Source organism: Sminthopsis crassicaudata, chromosome 6 (assembly GCF_048593235.1).
Source record: "Sminthopsis crassicaudata isolate SCR6 chromosome 6, ASM4859323v1, whole genome shotgun sequence".
In the NCBI taxonomy this organism is placed as follows: domain Eukaryota; kingdom Metazoa; phylum Chordata; class Mammalia; order Dasyuromorphia; family Dasyuridae; genus Sminthopsis; species Sminthopsis crassicaudata.
In genome coordinates this window covers 190933904-190956007 of record NC_133622.1, presented here as the reverse complement: position 1 = coordinate 190956007, position 22104 = coordinate 190933904, and positions in this window count along the sequence as shown.

The following is a 22104-nucleotide window of genomic DNA, read 5'->3' as shown; positions in this document are numbered from 1 at the left end:
TTCCATTCTTTATCCCTCATTTTCTCCTGCTTTTAGAATCCTCTCTTAAGGAAGTTTGAGGTAAACCCAGTTATTTCCAGTCCTCCTGAGGACCTTGGTAAGTCATGCTAGTTAAAATAGAATGGGAAGGGAAGGATAGTTCATGTAAAAGGAGAAGAGTAAACAAAGGTGCATGAGGACAGCTAGGTAACACAGTGGATAGCATACTGGACCTGAACTGAGGAAGATTCCTCCTTATGAGTTCAAATCCAATTTTAGACACTACCTGTGTGACCCTAGGCAAGTCACTTAATCTTATTTGCCTCAGTTTCCTCGTCTGTAAAATGAGCTGGAGAAGGAAATAAATCATTTCAATGTCTCTGCCAAGAAAACCTCAAATGGGGTCATGAAGTGTCAGACACAACTGAAAAATGACTGAATGACAACAAAAACAAAAGTGCAGAAGCAGAAAAGCAATATGGGTGACTTCAAGCAAGTCTGTTCTTCTCTGTGATTTATTTTCTTCATTTGTAAAATGAGAGCTTTGAATTAGCTGGCCTCTATAGTCACTTCCTACTCTCATCCTATGATCTACGTTACTTTCCAATCTAGTTGTCACATTCTGTGATTCTATGATTTAAAAGGGAATAGCTAGAACCCAAGGAATTCTTATCTATTAGTCCTTGTTTATAGAAATGCCTCTACCTCTTGGAGAAAGAATTGATTGCAAGACCGAGATCCTCTGTAAAGGACCAAGGTGCTATTGATGTGAGAGTGCCAGGGGAACTGGCCTGTATCCCTTAATTTTATTCTGCCCACTTACATATCCCTTTATTTTGGTTTCCAGCTCTAGAATTGCTGTTTTTCCTCAAAGAAGACCAATGATATCATGAAGATGATGTTTTCATTTGCTTGTGAATTTGATATAAATGAGGCAGAATCTCACTCTTTCTTCCAGAGTCTCTGAAATCCAGTGGCAAGACAAAGTTCAAGAAGACTGCTGATGGTCCGGGATTCAGTGGGTGACTTTGGCTTTCTAAATTAAGGGCTTTCTCCTCAATCATCCAATGATTGAGCACTGCATAAGATTTAAAAGGGGGAACAGAGGAGAATGGTGATTACCAAATCCCATTTGTCTAATTCTAATATTCTCTCAGGGATATTAAAGAAATCATGAAATACTATGATGTCTAAAGACCTCTAATTGTTGTGAATAAAGTGACAGATGATGGATAAAAAGCTTCAGCATGTCACTAATGATGTCTTGTGTATAAGAGATAGTGCAAAAGATGCCATCATGGACACATATGCATGACCAGAAAAGGAGTGGACCAGGTATGGAGCAAGAATGAGTAATAGCAGATCAATAACCAAAGTACTGTATGGGAAAGTTTCAAGATATTAAAGAAAAAAAACCCAAACAAATGAAGGTCTCTGGTTGGGTAGGTTCTCTATGGAGGCTATATGGAAAAATCTGGGCATGAATCTTGAAAGATGAGAAGGTAAGGAGGAGTTGTGATCTGTACCCACAACAATAAGTCCAAAATAGGGGCACCCTCCTAGCTCTAGAGGATTAACCTTACTCATTTCCCCATCTCTATGTTTTTCTTGCTTCAACCACCAGCTCATATACTTTTAATGTAGATATCCTTCCATTCTTTTGATTAATCAAAGTCAGAAATGGTTAAAATGTTTCCTTTGTATTTTATTAAAAAATGTTGAGACATTTTATTCAGAGACAATAGACACTTCTCTTTTTTTTCAATGTCACGAAATATTTTATTTTATCTTTTTTATTTTTTTTGAATTTTATAATTATAAATTTTTGACAGTATATATGTATGAGTAATTTTTTAAAATAACATTATCCATTGTATTCATTTTTCCAAATTTTCCCCTCCCTCCCTCTACTGCCTCCCCTAGATGACAGGCAATCCCATACATTTTACATGTGTTACATACAGTATAACCCAGATACAATATATGTGTGTAAATCCAATTTTCTTGTTGCACGTTAAGTATTAGATTCCGAAGGTATAAGTAACCTGGGTAGATAGACAGTAGTGCTAACAATTTACATTCACTTCCCAGTGTTCCTTTTCTGGATGTAGCTGATTCTGTCCATCATTGATCAATTGGAATTGGATTAGCTCTTCTCTATGTTGAAGACATCCACTTCCATCAGAATACATCTTCATACAGTATTGTTGTTGAAGTGTACAGCGATCTTCTGGTTCTGCTCATTTCACTCAGCATCAGTTCTTGTAAGTCTCTCTAACCCTTTCTGAATGACAATAGACACATCCCATTACAAATTACATTTCCTTTACAAGAGATTGTTTATTAATTGGTAATCAGAACAGTTAACTTTAGTAATATGGTACTATTTCAACTTTATTTACATTGTAGTTGTTGTGTATATTATTCTTATGATTCTGTTTTCTTCATTGTATCATTTCATACAAATATTCTTATTTTCCTCTGAATTCTTCACATTAGTTATTTTGTTTACAATGCAACAATATTCCATTACATTCAGATGCCTTAATTAGTTTATTCACTTCTGGGTAGTTGGGACACATTGTGTTTCCACAATGTTTTGCTTGTAACAACAAGCCTATTACTTTGCTTTGAACATTTTTTTGACACGGGTCTTTTTTCCCCTTTTGACTGTCATTAATTTCCATGGGATGTAGTTGCCATTTTAAAAATATTTTTGCTTAATGAATGTGAAGTGACATCTTAGAGCTGTTTTAATTTGTTTGTGATTTTGAATTTTTCATGTGGTAATAGTTTGTGTTTCTTTTAAAAAACTGTTAATCTCTTCTGACCACTTATCTATTGGAGAATGGCTCTTAATGTTGTGTATTTGTATCAATTCTCTACAGATTTTTATGCCAGAATTCTCAATCTTTTTCTCTGATTTTAGCTGCATTGATTTTATTTGTGTAAAAGTTTCTACATTTTATGTAATTAAGACTTTTTTAAAAAATAATTTCTTCTACCACTTGTCTGGTTTAAAATTTTTATATATCCATTATTTTGAAAGACATAACCTTTTATTTCTTTCTAAACTTTTCATATTGTAACTTTTTATATTCATATTGTCTATCTGTGTGGAATTTATTATGGTATAGGATGTAAAATATTGAAATAAATCTTCCCCCCCAGATCCTTTTCTGATGTTTCTAATAGTTCTTATTGAGTTGAGTCTCTTACCCAGAAGTGAGTGTTTTATGGGTTATACAACTCTAGGCTGTTTTATGTAGTTGTTTCTAGGACTTGTCTAATTTGTCTATTCTATGGATTGACTTTTTTTTTTAAGCTTTTTATTTTCAAAACATGTGCACAGATAATTATTTTTAGTTTTTATTTACCAGATATATGCATGGGTAATTTTACAACATTGACAATTGCCAACCCCCCTGCTCCAACCTTTCCCCTCCCCCCCATGGCAGGCTGACCAATACATGCTAAACATGTTAAAGTATAAATCAAACACAATATATGTATACATGTCCAAACAGTTGTTTTGCTGCACAAAAAGAATCGGACTCAGATAATTTTTCAACATTGACCCTTCCATAGCCTTGTATTTCAGATTTTCCTCTCCTTCCCCCAACCCCCTCCCCTAAATGGCAAGCAATCCAATATATGTTAGTTCCCTAGTCCTCTCTCTGGGTATAGATGGCTCTCTTTGTCACAAGATCATTGGAACTGGCTTCAATCATCTTATTGTTGGAAAGAGTCACATTCATCGCATAATATTGATCTTTTTGTACCATGATCTCCTGGTTCTGCTCCCTTCACTCAGCAACAGTTCATGTAAGTCTCTCCAGACCTCTCTGAAATCAACTGCTGGTTGTTTCTTACAGAACAATAGTGTTCCATAGCATTCATATACCACAACTTATTCAGCCATTTCCCAATTGATGGGCATCCACTGAGTTCCAGTTTCTTGCCACTACAAAAAGGGCTGCTACAACCATTTGTGAACACATGGATCCCTTTCCTTTCTTTAATATCTCTTTGGGATTTAAGCCCAATAGAAACACTGTTGGATCAAAGAGTATGTACAGTTTGATAACTTTTTGAGCATAGTTTACAGATTAACTTTTCTAATTTTTGTCAAGTACCATGTAGTTTTGATAATTAGGGCAGCAGGGTGGAAAATCAGACCTAGAGTAAGGAAGGCCTGATTTCTTTCTTTCTTTTTTTTTTTTTTTAATTTTAATTTTATTTTATAATTATAACATTTTTTGACAGTACATATGCATGGGTAATTTTTTACAACATTATCCCTTGCACTTACTTCTATTCAGATTTTTTCCCTTCCTCCCCCAACCCCCTCCCCCAGATGGCAAGCAGTCTTATATATGTTAAATATATTACAGTATATTCTAGATACAATATATGTGTGTAGAACCGAATTTTTTGTTGCACAGGAAGAATTGGATTCAGAAGGTAAAAATAACAGTTTACATTCATTTCCCAGTGTTCCTTTTCTGGATGTAGCTGGTTCTGTCCATCATTAATCAATTGGAATTGGATTAGCTCTTCTCTATGTTGAAGAAATCCACTTCCATCAGCATACATCCTCGTACAGTATCATTGTTGAAGTGTATAATGATCTTCTGGTTCTGCTCGTTTCACTCAGCATCAGTTGATGTAAGTCTCTCCAAGCCTCTCTGTATTTCTCCTGTTGGTCATTTCTTATAGAACAATAATATTCCATAACATTCATATACCATAGTTTACCCAACCATTCTCCAATTGATGGACATCCATTCATCTTCCAGCTTCTAGCCACTATGAAAAGGGCTGCCACAAACATTTTGGCACATACAGGACCCTTTCCCTTCTTTAGTAGTTCCTTGGGGTATAAGCCCAGTAGTAGTATGGCTGGGTCAAAGGGTATGCACATTTTGATAACTTTTTGGGCATAATTCCAGATTGCTCTCCAGAATGGTTGGATTCTTTCACAACTCCACCAACAATGCATCAGTGTCCCAGTTTTCCCACAGCCCCTCCAACATTCATCGTTATTTGTTCCTGTCATCTTAGCCAATCTGACAGGTGTGTAATGATACCTCAGAGTTGTCTTAATTTGCATTTCTCTGATCAATAGTGATTTGGAACACTCTTTCATATGAGTGGAAATAGTTTTAATTTCATCATTTGAAAATTGTCTGTTCATATCCTTTGACCATTTATCAATTGGAGAATGGCTTGATTTCTTATAAATTAAAGTCAATTCTCTGTATATTTTGGAGATGAGGCCTTTATCAGAACCTTTAAGTGTAAAAATGTTTTCCCAATTTGTTACTTCCCTTCTAATCTTGTTTGCATTAGTTTTGTTTGTGCAGAAACTTTTTAATTTGGTGTAATCAAAATGTTCTATTTGGGGAAGGCCTGATTTCAAATCCAGTCTGAAACATTTACTAGCTATTGGACTCTGGGAAAGTCATTTAATTCTGTTTGCCTCAGTTCTTCATCTGTAAATGAGCTAAAAAAGAAAATGGCAAACCACTCCAGCATCTTTTCCAAGTAAACCACAAATGGGGTCAATGAAGAGTCTGAAGAGACTGAACAACAAGTATAATAATTGCCCTTGCTTTTAAAAAGTAGGTGTGTGTGTGCATGTGTGTGTGTGTGTGTGTGTTTAATAAATACTTTTTGTAAAAGCAAAACCTGGCTGATAATGGACAAGAAGCACACTAGTGGTGGCTCATGAGTTATATTACTAGAAGCCAGCAACCTTCAAGAATCCTAGTAGATGAGGAGAGGAGTAGTAATCACTCTTTAGGTTTTGAGGCAATCAATACAAGTGGGAATGGGGGAAGTAGTTCTGGATAAGGTGTTACACTGGAGGTTTCATCCAGGATAATTTTGGGATCATTGGCATTGGATCCATTGAAGAGATTCTCCATCTGTCACACATGTTTTTAGATTCATTAGTTTTGTTTTCAGCGATTCTTCAGAGAAAAATAACATTTTTCTTTTGTTTTAGATTGCACTTGGATAGTCTGTTTTCTGTTTTTTTTTCTTTAAAAATCAGACTAGCTTCTGTCAAATAACTTTTGCTAGTTTTTATGTTTTCTGTTTTGATATATATTGTATTACTATACTAATTATGAGTAGTACAGCTAATATCAGCAGTCTTGATTTTCAGTCTTTAAAATATTGGTGCCTTATAGATTACTTAACACACCTGACATTTATAAATATTAATTTTTCTTTATTCTTTTAAGCAGACCTGGCTTTATTGAGAAATCCTTAGAAACTGAAAGTTCATAGGTTTTCTTATTGATTGAAAAATCATGAGAAATATACCCGATGTACCTAATTCCATTTTGCAAGCCCTATATTTCTCCCCATAAAAAATGACTTTTATGAATTTGTTTTCCTGTTAAAATAATCTGCTTTTCCTAATGAGGGATGAGTTAGGAATTTCATTGGATTGCCCTAATGTATCGTCAGAGATCATTTAGCTAATTTTTAGGGTTTCCTGTGGTATAGAAATTCAGGGGAATTTTTTTCATAGGGCATCCTGTGAGATTGCCTATGTGTAAAAAGATCCTGGAGACATTTCAGTGTGCCCTCTATGGAAAAGGACTTCTGAAGACATCTTGTGCAGCCCTTGGCTTAGATCACCCTGTATGGTAGAGAGATTCACATGAGTTTTCAACCAGTACAATTTGAGAATGGGGAGGGGAGCAAGGCAGGAAGAAAGGTGACTGCCAGCAACCCCTAAATCCCTAATCCGTGTATGAAGTCATGTGTCTTTTTCAGAGTTTTGTTGGGGCCACACTTTCTGAGAGGAGAAGCTTGATTTTTTTAAAAATTTGTTTGGCTTTTAAAAATTGCCTTTGGATTGGGGAAGACTTCTGAAGCATCAAGATGGGCAATAACCTATAATAATTTTGTCAAATTATATGTTTACTATATTTTATCACTACATATTTTGAAACAAGGAAAAAGGTTAATTTTCTAAGTGTTTGTCAACTGTGTTGCATAGAATTTTCCTGCTATCATTTTTGTTTGCCATAATGATATAGCATAGACATAAATTTTCAATAATTCTCTAATTATTTAGGTCTTCTATTTCTTTTATAATTTATAATTTTTCTTTCTTACTGTGAATTTAATAGTCATCAGTAAATACAAATATTTCAATATACAAAGAAGAATGAGAAATAGTATTGGATAAGAAAATTTAACCTCTGTTATGTATACAAAAATTGCTGTGTAGATGAATTGGTTTAAGTCTTGTGTATGTCTTGGTAGGTTAATTCTCAGACATTTAATACATTTTGTTGTTATTTTAAATGGAATTTCTCTTCCTATCTCTTCTTTCTGGGTTTTGTTAACAATATACAGAAAAGCCGATGCTTTTTGTGGATTTATTTTATATCCTGTTGCTTTACTGATGCTATTAATTATATCAATTTATTTTCCCATTGATTCTCTAAGGTTTTTAAAGTAAATGATATTTTCTGCAAATAGAGATAATTTTGTCTCCTCTTTGCCTATGTGTATCTCTTCCATTTCTTTTTCTTGTCTTATTGTTATGGATAGTATTGTTAGCATGTCCAGTGATAGGAGGCATTCTTATTTTAAGTTTTATCTTATTGGGAAAGTTCCTAGTATTTCTCCATTATGAACAATGCTAGCTCTTGGTTTTAGGTATTACTTTTGATCACATTAAGGAAAGATGTTTTTATTCCTATGATTTTTAGTGTGTGCTTTTTTAAAGCATAAGTGAATGGTGTATTTGGTCAAACACTTTCTCTCCATTTGGTTGTATGCTCATTTGATTTGCATTACATTTGTTATTAATATTTTATTTATAGTTTTCCTAGTGTCGAACTATTCTTGGCTTCCCTGTATAAATCTGGATTGGTCATAATGAATAATTTCTGAATAATTTTCTGTTGCCTCTTTACATTAATAATAATTTTGCATTAACTTTCATTACTGATATTGCTCCTTAGTTTTTATTTTCTGCTTTATTTCTTCCAGCTTTTGGCATTAGTAAAGTATTTATCTTAGGGAAACAGTTTGGGAAAGCTATTTGAGAATTGAATATATTTATAAAACTGTCTTGTCCCCTGGATCTCCTGACAGAAAGAATGAACTACAAGGTCAAAATGCATATAAATGCATATATAATACATTACAACACACACACAGAGTCCTAAAAGACTTAGTGCAGTTTTAAGCTTTAGTAACTTCAGAAATATAAATGCTACAAACTTACAAAAAATAGCATTTGAAAGATTAATTATTTAAAATTTTAGAACATCCCTAGTCCCTTCAGCTGATCTTCATGGCATGATTTCAAGTCTTCATCTCCTACTCACCCTTCTATGGACATGCTCCTATTAGTCAATATTTTTTTCTAAAACAGAGCATCAACTCACTTGTTCTGGAACTGTTTCTCAATTCTCCCTAAAGTCATTTTGCTTCTCTAAGCTGGAATGCTACACCATTGTCTTATACTGAAATTGAAGAGCCATTTGATCTTTGTCAAGAGATAGAAGGGGAAAACACTCTACAAGATGTCCCAAAAATCTTAGTACTATTCTAAGCTTTGAAAACAATTATAAGTGTAAATACTATACAATTACAAAAATCATTCTCAAAGCTTAATTATTGAAATTTATTTCCTGTTTACATAACATTAGGATTTCTGAATAATAAAATTTTAATTTTACCAAAACAGTGTATTAGGATGTATTGTATATGTGACACTTTCTCGATGACACATTCTCAGACCAATGGTCTCTTGTTTGCCATCTAGATCACCTGATCTATCTCCATTAGATATATAATTGTGGAGTCACATCAAAATTGCCATATATGTATCAAAATATTATGTGGATGATTTTAAAACTTAGATTACAAATACAATCTTTTTAGTTACTAAGCAGCAGCTGATGAAAGTTGTTATGAAGTTAATATCATCTAGAGTAATATATAACTGAATATGCTAGTTACACTGAATTTTAATAAGAAACATTAATATTTTAAAATATTAAAATTAAAATATCACTTCAGGTTCAGTGCTTCATGTACCTACTGTCTTTAAGGAAGACATTCCTAGGAATCAAAACTAAAAGTGAAATAGATTGCTTAGGAAATAGTGAGTGCCCCATTCCTGGAGGACTTGATGCAAAAATTGGACAAACACTTGAATGTCAGTGCTTTGAAAATCTTAAAGAACTGTATAAATACTGGCTGTTGTTATTACTTAGACGAATGTTTGTGGTTAGGTGCAGGTTAGTCTGGAGACTCATGAAATTCTAGGATATTTTAGGATTCTGTGATTTATAAACCTCAGGATGGTATCTTTGAATCCAAATGGTTTTAAATCTAGAACTTTTTCTCCTCAGCTCTTTGAGTAACCTCTCTGTATCTAGGACAAACTTTTCAAGACCTGCTGGCAGCCAAGTATTTACTGTCCCTCACTTGGACCTATGGTTGAGTTCTCTAACCCCAAACCTCCAGACTTTCAGAACACTTTCCTAACTTCTCTCCTCTTCTCCTCATTATCTTCCTTCAAACATAGAAAAGTGAATGTCAGAACTAAGAGGGACCTTAGAATCAAGAACAAAGAAAATCAGAGCTAGATGTCAACTTGGGATGTAGAATGTAGAATGTTGGAAATGGAAAGTTACTTTAGAGTTCATCTAGTCTAACCTTTTAATGTTTACAAAGGAGGAAAAAAGGCCCAGAAGGAGATGGGATATGAGCATATGATTTAAACTCAATGAGTGACTCCTTTGGAATCTCTTTTACCTCTAAAACCCCATTGGAAGCTATCTTTTTTGAGGTCATTTTGTTTTTTGGTTTTCCCCATTTTCTTAGTTCTGTAACTCCCTGCTTAGGTTGTAGGGCCATGTGGGTGGCTGACGGGTATGGGCTTTTAACCTCCCAGGCAAGCAGGCAAGCAGGAGATTTGCTGAGTGGCTCTGTGCTGCCCTCTGATTGATGGCTTCATTCCAGGGATGACCTTGTCCCCAAGTGGCTGTAATTGTTACACAGGAACATCAGGCTTTAATTATCTTTGGCCCTGCTTACATCTGCTGATGGGGCTAGATGGGACTGGATGCACTGTGGCCTTTATTCACTTCTGGGGAGGGAAGGTGAGAAGAGGGGAGGCAGTTGAAGAAAAAGGCGAGAGAGGTTGTGAGAGGCTCCTTAGATTCTTAATTGCATGCAGCTGTTTCTGTTATTGCCACCTAAAGCCAGGCTTAGGCCAGATCATCCTTTGTCCCTAGAGATACATCCTAAATTTAAGGTATCCACATCTACTCCCTGGGAATGGGAAGGAGGAAGGGGGATGGCTGTGATCCTGTTAACTCAGAGCTAGGTCCTCCAATGTCTGCCACAGAAACAAGATGTCCCTGGACCCAGACAACAGGGATGAGGGGGTTATGGTACACCCCAGAGCGTGCTGAGCCTCATACCAGCCTGGAGAATTGCCGCAAACTCCCCCATCTGATTAAACTATCATACTGGGGACTTTTGGGTTCTCCCATTGAGTTTGTTTCCATGAGAAACATGTTTGTGTTTGTGTGTATAAGAATATCTGTGTGGGGCAAATACTTATATGCATGTGGGTGTGTATGGCGGTGTGCATGTGGCTGCATAGACATATGTATATGCAGGTGCGCACCAGAATGTGCATCTAAGTCTCTGGGCATTGTGGCTGACATACTGAAATTTAGCGTTTGTGAAAAATGCTTTTTATAGATGATTTCCTCTGATCATCTCAGCAATTCTGGGATGTAGATGTTATTGTTATTCATATTTAAGGTGCTGGGTGGGATAGACTTAAGAAATCAAGGCATACAGAGTTTAAATGATTTGTCCAGGGTCACATGGCTAGTAAGCATTTGAGACTGGATTTGAACACAGATCCTGGTGCTCTCTCTTCATTATGCTAGAATCTGTCTTCTCATTCAAGGGCCCTCAAATGCCAGCTCATCCAAGAAGCCTGCCTGGATGATCCACTTACCTAGGAGTGATATCTTTCCATCATCTCACTCTTCTCTGTTTGACTTCTTCCATACATTCTGTAGCCTCATGATATACTCAGTTCTGTATAATTCCCAGTGTTTCCTTTAGAATATTAGCTTCTGGAGAATAGGGATTCTGTCATTGTGTGTGTGTGTGTGTGTGTGTGTGTGTGTGTGTGTGTGTGTGTACATATATACATACATTTGTGTATATGTATGCTTGCATGTATACATTATATCTATATCTATATCTAAAACCCCTTGTGCCCTGCATATTGGTAAGCCAGCCAATGTGGGTACACACGGTTCCCGATCTGAAATCCCATTCCATGCTTCAGATCCCATTCTATCATGCCTATACATCTCCTTGCCATCTGCCCTGCCACTGATACCTTTGGACCATTGGACCTCCTGAGACTATGCCCATAGTCACGTAAACTTCTTAGCTTGGGAGCTATTGCTCTGGGGACAGCCACTCTGAGTGGTGAGTCGATACAAATTCTGATAAATACTAGTCAGCTTCTGCCCCCACAACTGTGCTTTATATTCTGTCTCACCTTTCATCCTGTCTGTCTTGCCATTTGCCCTGGTGATAGATACATGCCCAATCCTGCCCCAGACAATAATCAAACTAAATCTGTCCTTGTTTCTGAAAAATAGGTGTAAATAAAATCTCTTGGTAACATTCGTGGGGCTTCTCAGATCCCCAAACATTGTTCTTTGTATGTTATATCTTCTATGCATTTTTATACACACTAGAATAAAAATTCAGCAATTGCATGAACTGTTTTGCCTTTCCTATTTGTATTCTCCACCTTAGAACAGTGTTTGGCACATAGATTGAACTTTAAAAAAATCACTTTCCATTCATTAATTCACTCATTCACACAGTAGGCGCTTAATAATGGATGTTTTGACTCAGAAAAGACCTTAGGCATAAAATCTGACCACTCTGTCAATAACACCTATTTGGGAGGGTTTAGAGAATGTTTCATGGAGGAGAGGGCATTTGATCTTGGTCTTGGAATCTATAGTATGTTTCACAAAGAGGTCACTCAGTCTCTTCTGAGTATGTGTTCAGGACAATGGATAGAATTTTTAAATAAAAAGACAATTTCAGGAAAAGACGAAGACGTCTCTAGACAAGTGCTAGTCTAGATGCCTGGTGAGGTGGGATGGTGATATGGATAACATAGCGAAGGCTGTCCACCTCTCATTTTCTTTCCATTTTTTTCTATTAATGAGAACGACTTTTGGATCTTTGGAAGAAACAGACCAAAAATGGCTGATGGGTAGAATAGCTTCAGAGGAACGAAAGAGAAATGCACCATTGTTAATGAAACTTGAAAGACTGCAAACTAGAAAATCGGAGGTGGACAAATGCCGTTTTTTAAATAGAAAAAAATATGAAGTTTGCAAGTGCTCTTGACTTTGATTTCTGGAAGAAATTTTGAATGCATTATTAAAGACAGGACTATCTAGAAAAATCCCAGCAGTCCCAGAATTAGCATGGCTTCATCAAGAATAGATAATGTCAGATGAATCTCATTGATGTGGATACTAGACTGGGAGATCCTGAGAATGCTCTACCTAAGAATCCTAGATCAGATGTTGCAGCCAGACTAATAGCGAGGAAATGAGGAGCACGAGTTGAGGACTCTAGGCAACCAGAGGCAGGGAGTGATGATGTTTTGTGACTTAAACTTGAGAGGATCAATGCTGTATAGGAACTGAGCTTGCTGAATTGTAAACCTAATTTGCTCCCCTCCTCAAGACTGAGGTGAGAGTGTGTGGGGAGAGATTTATATGTTGGTTTTTATTATAGTCATGACATAAATATCCCTTTGTAAAAGTCAATAGATGTTCAGTGGTAAAATATCACTGGAATATTAGTCACTAGCCCCATAACAAATGAGGGATACAACTGGTGGGGGCTTAAGCTGATGTTGGAGACTCCATGGCTACTGGAGAAGCCTGAGTGGGGAGATGAAATAGTCCTGGCATAGAGAGAGAGAGAAAGGGAGAACTTACATATTATGTGTTCAAATAGATGAAAAGCTGTGCAATAATGAAAGCCCTATGTTCTGCCATTCATTTACTGTTTGACCTTGGGTACATCCATTCCCTTCCCCCAACTTCAGTTTTTTCTATTGTAGAATTAAGGTGCTGGGTGGGATAGACTTGAAGCCCCTTCCAAACTCCAACATTCTTCATATGAAGGCCTCTTTAATCTCTCACATTCTATGTTCTGTATTCTAAGGACCCCTTTAGGGCCTGGCATTTTATTCTATTCAATTCTTGAGAATATAGAAGCTCTTTCTGTACCATGGAACATAGAATGTCCAGGGAATCCTTCATCCCCTCCCCCAAGCAAAGCAGTAGAGATGAGATGCCTTGTGTGTCCAGATCACCAATATTGCCCCTAATTACAATTTTCTGGAGCATTGTGGGAAATTCCCTTCCATCTATGAAGTGAGAGACAGTAAAAGACTTTCCTTTTTCCAATCTGCTGTCTCTCCCATGGAGACATACCCCACCTCCCCATGTTTCTCTCTCTCTCTCTCTCTCTCTCTCTCTCTCTCTCTCTCTCTCACACACACACACACACACACACACACACACATACACACATGCACCCCCTCACATGCACACACATAACTATTGTTAATTAAGACTGTCTCCATTATGGGGCTAATTAACAATTAGCATAAACATAATTAGCCCCCGTTGACATTTAACTCATTACATTGTTTAAATAATTTTCGGAAATTGCCCTGAGCGGCGTCCTGTCAGCCTGTAATAATGGCACTACTTTGTCATGGAAATTAAATGACATTTGTGTTGTTGCCTTTCTAGCTCATGCAGGGAAGAGATTTTTAAGCTCCTGGCATCCGGGCATCTGAGGAAGATGTTTGCAGTTAAGCCTCTTGTTGAAAGTCACTTTTGGCAGACTCCCAGGGTTCTGCTGGACTCTCAGAGTCAGCTATTGCTCTGAATCCATTCTTCTTCATGTTTAGATGCCCCATCAAAGGAGAAATACTCCCTTGTGAGAAAAACAGATGGGCACAGGGCTGGCTTCCTGGCCCACAAAGCTTCCTGTTTTCTGACTGACCTCGGGAACCACCCACCTGAATGTATTGTGATCACCAAGAACTCCAAAACTCTTAACCTAAAGAAGATGGTGGTCAAAGCTGGAAACAAACTTAGCATATAGAATGATAGATTGTAGACTAAAATGTTAGACTTAAAAAGGATCTTAGAACCATGGCATATTATGTCAGAGCTGGGAGGAAATTTGGAACCTAGAAGATCAATGCTACATATGACCTTAAATCATAAGTGGTCAGAGGTAGAAGAACTTCCTAGATTTAGAGTGGTGGGAAATTTAGAGGCAATTGAATCCAACTTCTTCATCTTATAGGGGAAGAAATTGAGGCTGAGTGTAAATGACTTATGCAGTCACCCAACTAGTATCTGAGGCAGGATTTAAACTGAGGTCTTCCTGAGTTTAAGAGAAGCCCTCCCAAAGAAGAACTGGAATTCATTATTGAACAAAAAACAGTTTAAAAGTTTTTGTACAAGCAAAACTAATGCAGATAGAATTAGAAAGGAAGCAATAAATTAGGAAAACATTTTTACATCCAGTGTTTCTGATAAAGACCTCATTTCTAAAATATTTTAGACTCAAATTTATAAGAATTCAAGCCATTTTCCAATTGATAAATCAAAGGATATAAACAGACAATTTTCAGATGAAGAAGTTAAAACCATTTCTAGTCATATGAAAAGGTGCTATAAATCACTATTTATCAGAGAAATGCAAATTAAGACAACTCTGAGATACCACTACATACCTGTCAGATTGGCTACAATGACAGGGAAAGATAATGAGCAATGTTGGAGGGGATGTGGGAAAACAGGGACACTAATACATTGTTGGTGGAGTTGTGAACTGATCCAACCATTCTGGAGAGCAATTTGGAACTATGCCCAAAGGGCTATCAAAATGTGCATATCCTTTGACCCAGCAACATTTCTACTGGACTTATATCACAAAGAAATCTTAAAAGAGGGAAAGGGACTCACATGTGCAAAAAGGTTTGTGGCAGCCCTTATAGCAAGACACTGGACACTGAGTGTATGACCATCAGTTGGGGAATGGCTGAATAAGTTATGATGTATGAATGTTATGAAATATTGTTCTATAAGAAACGATCAGCAGGATGATTTCAGAGAGACCTTAAGAGACTTACATGTACTGATGCTGATGAAATGAGCATGACCAGGAGATCATTGTACATAGCAACAACAATATTATACAATGATCAATTCTAATGGACATGGCTCTTTCCAACAATGAGATGATTCAGACCAGTTCCGATGATCTTGTGATGAAGAGAGTCATCTATACCCAGAAAGAGGACTGTGGAGACTGAGTGTGGATCGCAACATAACATTCTCACTCTTTCTGTTGTTGTTTGCTTGCATTTTATTTTCTTTCTCTTTGTTTTCTTTTTGATTTGATTTTTCTTGTGCGGCAAGATAAGTGTATAAATATGCGTGCATATATTGGATTTAACATATATTTTTACCATGTTAAACATATATTGGATTACTTGTCATCTAGGGGAGCAATAAGGAAAAGGGGGGAAATTGGAACACAAGATTTGCAAGGGTTAGTGTTAAAAACTATCTATGTATATGTTTTAAAAATTAAAAGTCTTTAATAAAAATAAATAGAAAAAAGAGAAGCCCTCTATCCATGGTATTATCTAGATACCTTTGGCTTAGGAACTAGTGTGTTTGAATTTGAAGAGATCTGAAAATGGAGAATGTTAGGTTAGACACTGAAAAAATTAGAGCTGAAACATATTTTTGGCATCACTCACTCTGATACTTTCATTAAAAAAACAAAAACAAAAACTGGGAAACCAAAGCACAAAAGGGAAGGGGAATGCCCCAGGTGAAGACAATAGTCATTTGAGTGCAGTTGAAGAAGCATGAAGCTTGGGATGTAAGTTGAAATCCTGCCTCAGACACTAACTGGGTGACCTTGGCAAAGTCACTTAACCTCTCTCATTCTGCTTTCTTATCCATAAAATGGGGATCTACCTTCCTAGATGTGAAGAGCAATTTGGATAAGACTTGTATAGCAATTTATAAACCTAAAGTATTTTTTAGATGATGTTATTGTTGGATCAAAGGGTAAGCAAAATTTAGTAACTTTAGGGTCATGGTTCCCAATTGCACTTAATTTTCCCATCTTTTTCTCTTACCACACTCAATACACTCAATAAAAGTGGTCTCCCCTACAGTCTCTGTGCCTTTGCTCCTGCTACGCCCTAATTTTTTCAGTCTTTCTTCTCACTGAGTTTCTTTGTTGCTGCTGTTTCAATCAAACTCGGTAAATATACTGGAGTGGTTTGTCATTTCCTTCTCCAGATCATTTTACAGATGAGGAAACATTTAGACTGACTTCCCCAGAGTCACACAGTCAGTAAGTGTTTGAGGTCACGTTTGAATTAAGGTAGACACATCTTCCTGATGTCAGGTTCAGAGCCTTGCACCTCCTAACTGCTCCAGGTGAAGTTTAGAGAAACTGAGTTAAGAGCCACTCCCCTTTTCAAGACCATATAAAATACCTCCTTTGTGAAGCTTTCTCTAATTCCCCTGATAGTAATGACATCCTCTGGGACCTCTTAGAGCACTTTGTGACTGTCTTAGCCATAAGGAACTCAGAAGCCATCTAGTCCAACCTCTTTATTTTATAATTAGGGAAAATGAGGCCTAGGAAATCGAAGTGATTTATTTAGTCAAACAGGTGGATTTGAATAGATCCACTTCCTCAAGCATGTGCTATGTTTTGTTATTATGTTTGTTTATTCCTTACCAAATTTGATCGTCTTTTCTTTCTTGAAGGGCTGGGCAGAGATGATCAGTTAATGTTTATTGAATTGAATTTACTTCATTTGAATATACTCTTAATGGGACTTCAAGCTGACTATGTCTTAAGGAGCCAGTTGGATTGTCTTCTGAAATTGAAGTGACCCATGGTTCAAAACCATATAGAACCACTCTGACACGAAAAAAGATGAGTTTTGTGTCAGGGACTAGCTTGCAATTGTTAAAAGTGCTATATAGTTTTCCAAAAGCAATCTAGCTCATTTTCTTCCTTCTATTTAATTTTGGGTTTGACTCATTGCCTCTCTATAGTGCCTGCTCAAGATATATGTGTCAATGGACTAAGCAAATGGGGTTGTCCATCCCTCTAAAAGTCATAGTCTGGACACCAGACATTTTTGACCACCTGATTTTTTTCCTCTATAGCTTGTTAGATTTCTTCTGAGGAGCCATGGATTTTATTCAGGAGACTCTGGTATATCCAGAGCTCAGAGTAATTGGATAATTGTCTTTCACCAAAAAAAGAGCTTCTAAAATCATTTTGCCCTTTTCCTTTTTGAACTCTGTGCCCAACAGCCTGCAAACACTAATAATCTCTTTGGTAGAGCAGCTATCTCCCAACTTGATATCAAGGGGCTGCTTAAATAAGTTATCTATGTGGCTGTATCTCTGAAGCTATCATAAATGAACATATATATTGGAAATGATGAGAAGAGATATTAAAACTGATTTTTCATCTCGATGTTGATCCAGCCTCATACTTCCATTTAAGCTTTGGAGGCTGGGTGGCACCATGGACAGCACCTGGGATTCATTGTCATGGGTCCTGGCTTCTTGACCTGACTCCATTTCTTCAATTTAGCTTTAATCTCCTAATCTGTCAAATGGGTAGCCTGCTACTCACCTTACTTACTAGAAGATTAAAAGTTGTGGATAAATAGGAAAGCCATACATGACAAATCAGCATGTGTATTAAATAATGGCTATGTTCATTGTAGTCAGAGATGAAGGGATATGCCACATACACAGGTTAGGAGGATAAAGACCATGGAGAATTAGAGAGATAGCTTGATCTGGGTTTTGGGGGAAAAGTCTCCAGGAGGAGGTACTTCTAAGCTCGGTCTTAAAGAAAGATAACATCAGTGGGCAGAGATAAGGTGGGGGGGGAGGGGGAGTATGTTAGAGGGAGGGAAATAGTCTGCATTGATGACATGGGTAATAGAAAATGGGAAGAGATCAGAGAACACTAACAAATTCAGGTTGGGTGGGATGTCCAGTGTTTTAAGGGAAAGGTTTAGGCAGCTGTAAAGAATGGATGGGTTTGGGAAGACACTTTGCTAAGAAAACCCCAAATGGAGTCATGAAGAATCACATACATCTGAACAAGATTTTAAAGAACTTAGTGAGCTCAATGATCTCATTTTACAAAGGGTAAACTGAGGCCCAGAGAGAGGAAGAGACTTGAACAAGATCACACAGCTAGCACACATAAGAGCTAAAATTCTAATCCAGGGCCTCTGATTTCCAAGTCCATTGTTCATTCCCCTATACCATGCTCATGAGCCAGAGGTTTTATGGCTTTCTATTCCATATCTATGGACCTCATCTTTTTTATTTCCTCGCTACACTAGCCAGATAGTATAGAGCAGACTTTAGGCCAAGAGAAATTACAATAAAAATCAGCAAACGAAGCCTCTAACTTCAGAAGTGCATGAATGTCATCTTTTGCTTTCAAAGCCAAATGAAGTGGTGCCGAGCCTCTGAGGGCCAAATGCAATGTCCCAGAGAGTTGTTTAGGCCCAATTTTGGCTGTTAAGTGCTTGTCAAAGCCCACAGGCCCCACTCCCGACTGTATAAAATTCAAAAGAATTATAGGAGCTCCAGGGTCACATAATTCACTGCACAGTAGATTTAACCTGGCGGCCAGTAATTCATATTTGTGGCGATAATATTGTTTTCCACTTTCTGAGAGTTATCGCTGTGTCTCCCTTCCAGGTCACTATGGATATCAAAAATCAATTTGGAAAGATGGATACTGTCAGAGAGTAAAGCATGAAGCCAGTGATGCTTTCACTTTTCTCCTTCTCTCTAAATGGATCGAGTGACACAGGGAGACTCCGAGCCTGAACCTTGGCTGCCCGATGATTGCTCTCGTGCGGACACTTGACACCCATAATCAAACCGAGTCTGTTCCCATGTAAGGGTCAGGTTTTTTTTACAAGTGGAGTCTTTTCCCCTCCCCCCTCTCCCTCTCCCTCCCTGCTCCAAATTCAGCCCCAGACAGATCTCTGTGTCTTAGGGCTTAACAAGATCTGTTCTGTTCTCCATCTGCTGGAGACAAGAACACACAGTTCACATGTCTCATTTCCCCTCCTTTTCCTCTGGAAAATATTTGGCTTGACCTGCTGTTGTTTATTTTTATTTTAAAAAAAGTATTGATGTTTTTTATATCGCAATCATTTCCAGATAGAATGCCCTGGTGAGCCTTCCTCTGTAACAAAGAAAGAGAAAACCAGTTTAAAGAAAGTAACCAATGAAGCAGCCTCTTCTTAAAGTACAGGCAGCACTCTATACTCATAGAACCTCACCTGTTCAAAGAATGGGGGCATGTGCATCCCCCTTTTTCTCCATCACTAGGATAGCATAGTTTTGTCTCTTATTTATTGTTCTATGTTTATTTTGCATGAGAGGTTTTGGGGACAGTTATTTGTGATACCTTCAAGTCACGTCACTCAGCCAGTCACTCAACTAGCACCTACTATATGTCAGGCAGAGTCATGATAATGGGGACATGTATTCAGGGAAGACTAGTACCTCTGATTTGAGAGCTGCTGAGCCCTTTTCCAGCCTGCTTTGCACCTGTGGTGTCCAATTGGTCACCTAATTCTCAACTGGACTCCAATAAGCTGTAGCTTGTGCAAGGTACTGTCCAAGGTATTTAGGGATACAAAGAAAGGCAAAAAAACCCAAGCCAATATCCCACCCCAAAAGGTTGCCCCCTAAAAATCCCATCCCCCTATCCTCAAGAAGTTCACAGTATAACAGGAAAGACAAGAAGCAAGCTACCATGTATAAACAAGTTTACAATGGGATAAATTATGGGTAGTTTCAGAGGAAAGGTACTAAGATTAAGGAGGACTAGGAAAGACTTGAGGGCAGATAGGTGGTACAGTGATTAGAACACTGAATCTGAAGGGTTAAAAATCTGGTCTTTGACACTTATTAGCTGTGTGGCCTAGGGCAAGTCACTTAATTATTTGACTCGGTTTCCTCATCTATAAAATGAATTGGAGAAAGAAATGGCAAAATATTCCAGGATCTTTGTCAAGAAAACCCCAAATAGTATCACAAAAAATCAAAAATTGTTAAACAACAACAGGAAAGGCTTGGGATTTATTCTTAAAAATCCACAAGTAATACAAATACCAATCATGATGACATTTATATAGTTATTTATGTTTTTAAAAGCACTTTATAAATATTATTTTATCCACAACCCTTAGAGGCAGTTATTATTATCCTTATTATGCAGGAAATGAGGATGCTGAGATAAGATGAGAAAATTAAGGCTAACTGATATTGATTTAGTGATTTAAAAGTTTTTTAATTAAAGCTTTTTATTTTCAAAATATATGCACAGATAATTTTGAACATTCACCCTTGCAAAACTTTGCATTCCAGATTTTTTCCTTTCCTTCCTCCATTCCCCTCCCCTAGATGGCTAATAATCCAATATGTTAAACATGTGCAGTTCTTCTATATATATATATATATATATATATATATATATATATATATATATATATATATATATTTCTACAATTGTCATGATGCACAAGAAAAATCAGATAAAAAGGGGGAAATGAGAATGAAACCAAAAGGCAAGAAAACAGCAACAAAAAAATATGAAAATAATATATTGTGGTCCACATTCACTTCCCACAGTTCTCTCTCTGCATAAAGATGACTCTCTTCATCACAAGACCACTGGAACTGACCTGAATCATCTTGGTGTTGAAAAGAGTCATCTCCATCAGAATTGATCATTATTAAATCTTGCTGTTGCTGTATACAGTGTTCTCCAGATTCCATCATTGCAGTGCTGAGCCATGAGAAAACAATTTGAGACAACCCCTGCTTGGATGGAATGAGAGGTCAGTCTCCTCACCACTTCTCTTTACCAGAGGATAATATAAACTTTGGAAGACTACAATCAATTAATTAGCAGTGTCTCCAAAACATCAGTGATTGTTAATTATGTCTGCATTGGGTGGCAAGGAATAAATTCAACACTGAGGAAAAACAACTAAAGAACTCTACATGGAGTCCTTCAGAAACACACACACACACACACACACACACATCATGCCTTTGGGGAAATTTCATGAATGTTCTACAAAGGGGAGAGATAGGGAAAAGACTTTAAGCAAAATGATTACCAGGAGCTGTAAGTTACTCTCTTTGCCATGTAAGTTGTATAGGTTTCAGCCAATTTTCCCCCTGGATTCTTTGTATACTTGTGAGAAAATGTCACTAACTTTTGAGGAGTTCTTTTGTGCCAAATGTTTTTACTATGTCACCTTAGTAAATAATACCAACTAAAAGCTAATTAAATCTGGTTAACTAATTGATATTAACTGATAATCAATGAAAGCAGCACACTGATGGGGGCTTGTGAGCTATAAAACTTGAAAACCATCTTCAATCTCTGACATTTTCCTAGAATCCTGAGGGAAGAAATAATAGGTACTGGCCTGGGTACAGTGGCCTGCTGGTACAAGTGAGGATTGTGAGAATGAGTCCAGAGCTTGAGCTACATACTAATTCCCTCTTTTATAAAGGTTTACAAAGCATTTTCCTCTCAATACCTCCAAGTAGTTCAAGCATTATTGTCCTCACTTTACAAAAGAGAAAGCTAAAGATTAGTTCACACTAAACTAGGAAGTATTAAGGTTGAGATTTGAACCCAGCACCACTAATTCTAACTAAGCCCACTCATATTCTCCTTGGGCCTTAGTACACTCGTCTGTAAAAGTGAAGAGGTTGAACTCAGTGGTCTCAAATGCACCTTTCAATTCAGGTTATGAGCTAAGATCCCTTCTAGCTCTGGCATTCTAGGTGTCAAGGACTCTCCCAGCTTTGATACTGTTTATTTCTCTAAGGCTCTTCTTGGCCCTTTCTCATGTACATGTTGCAACTT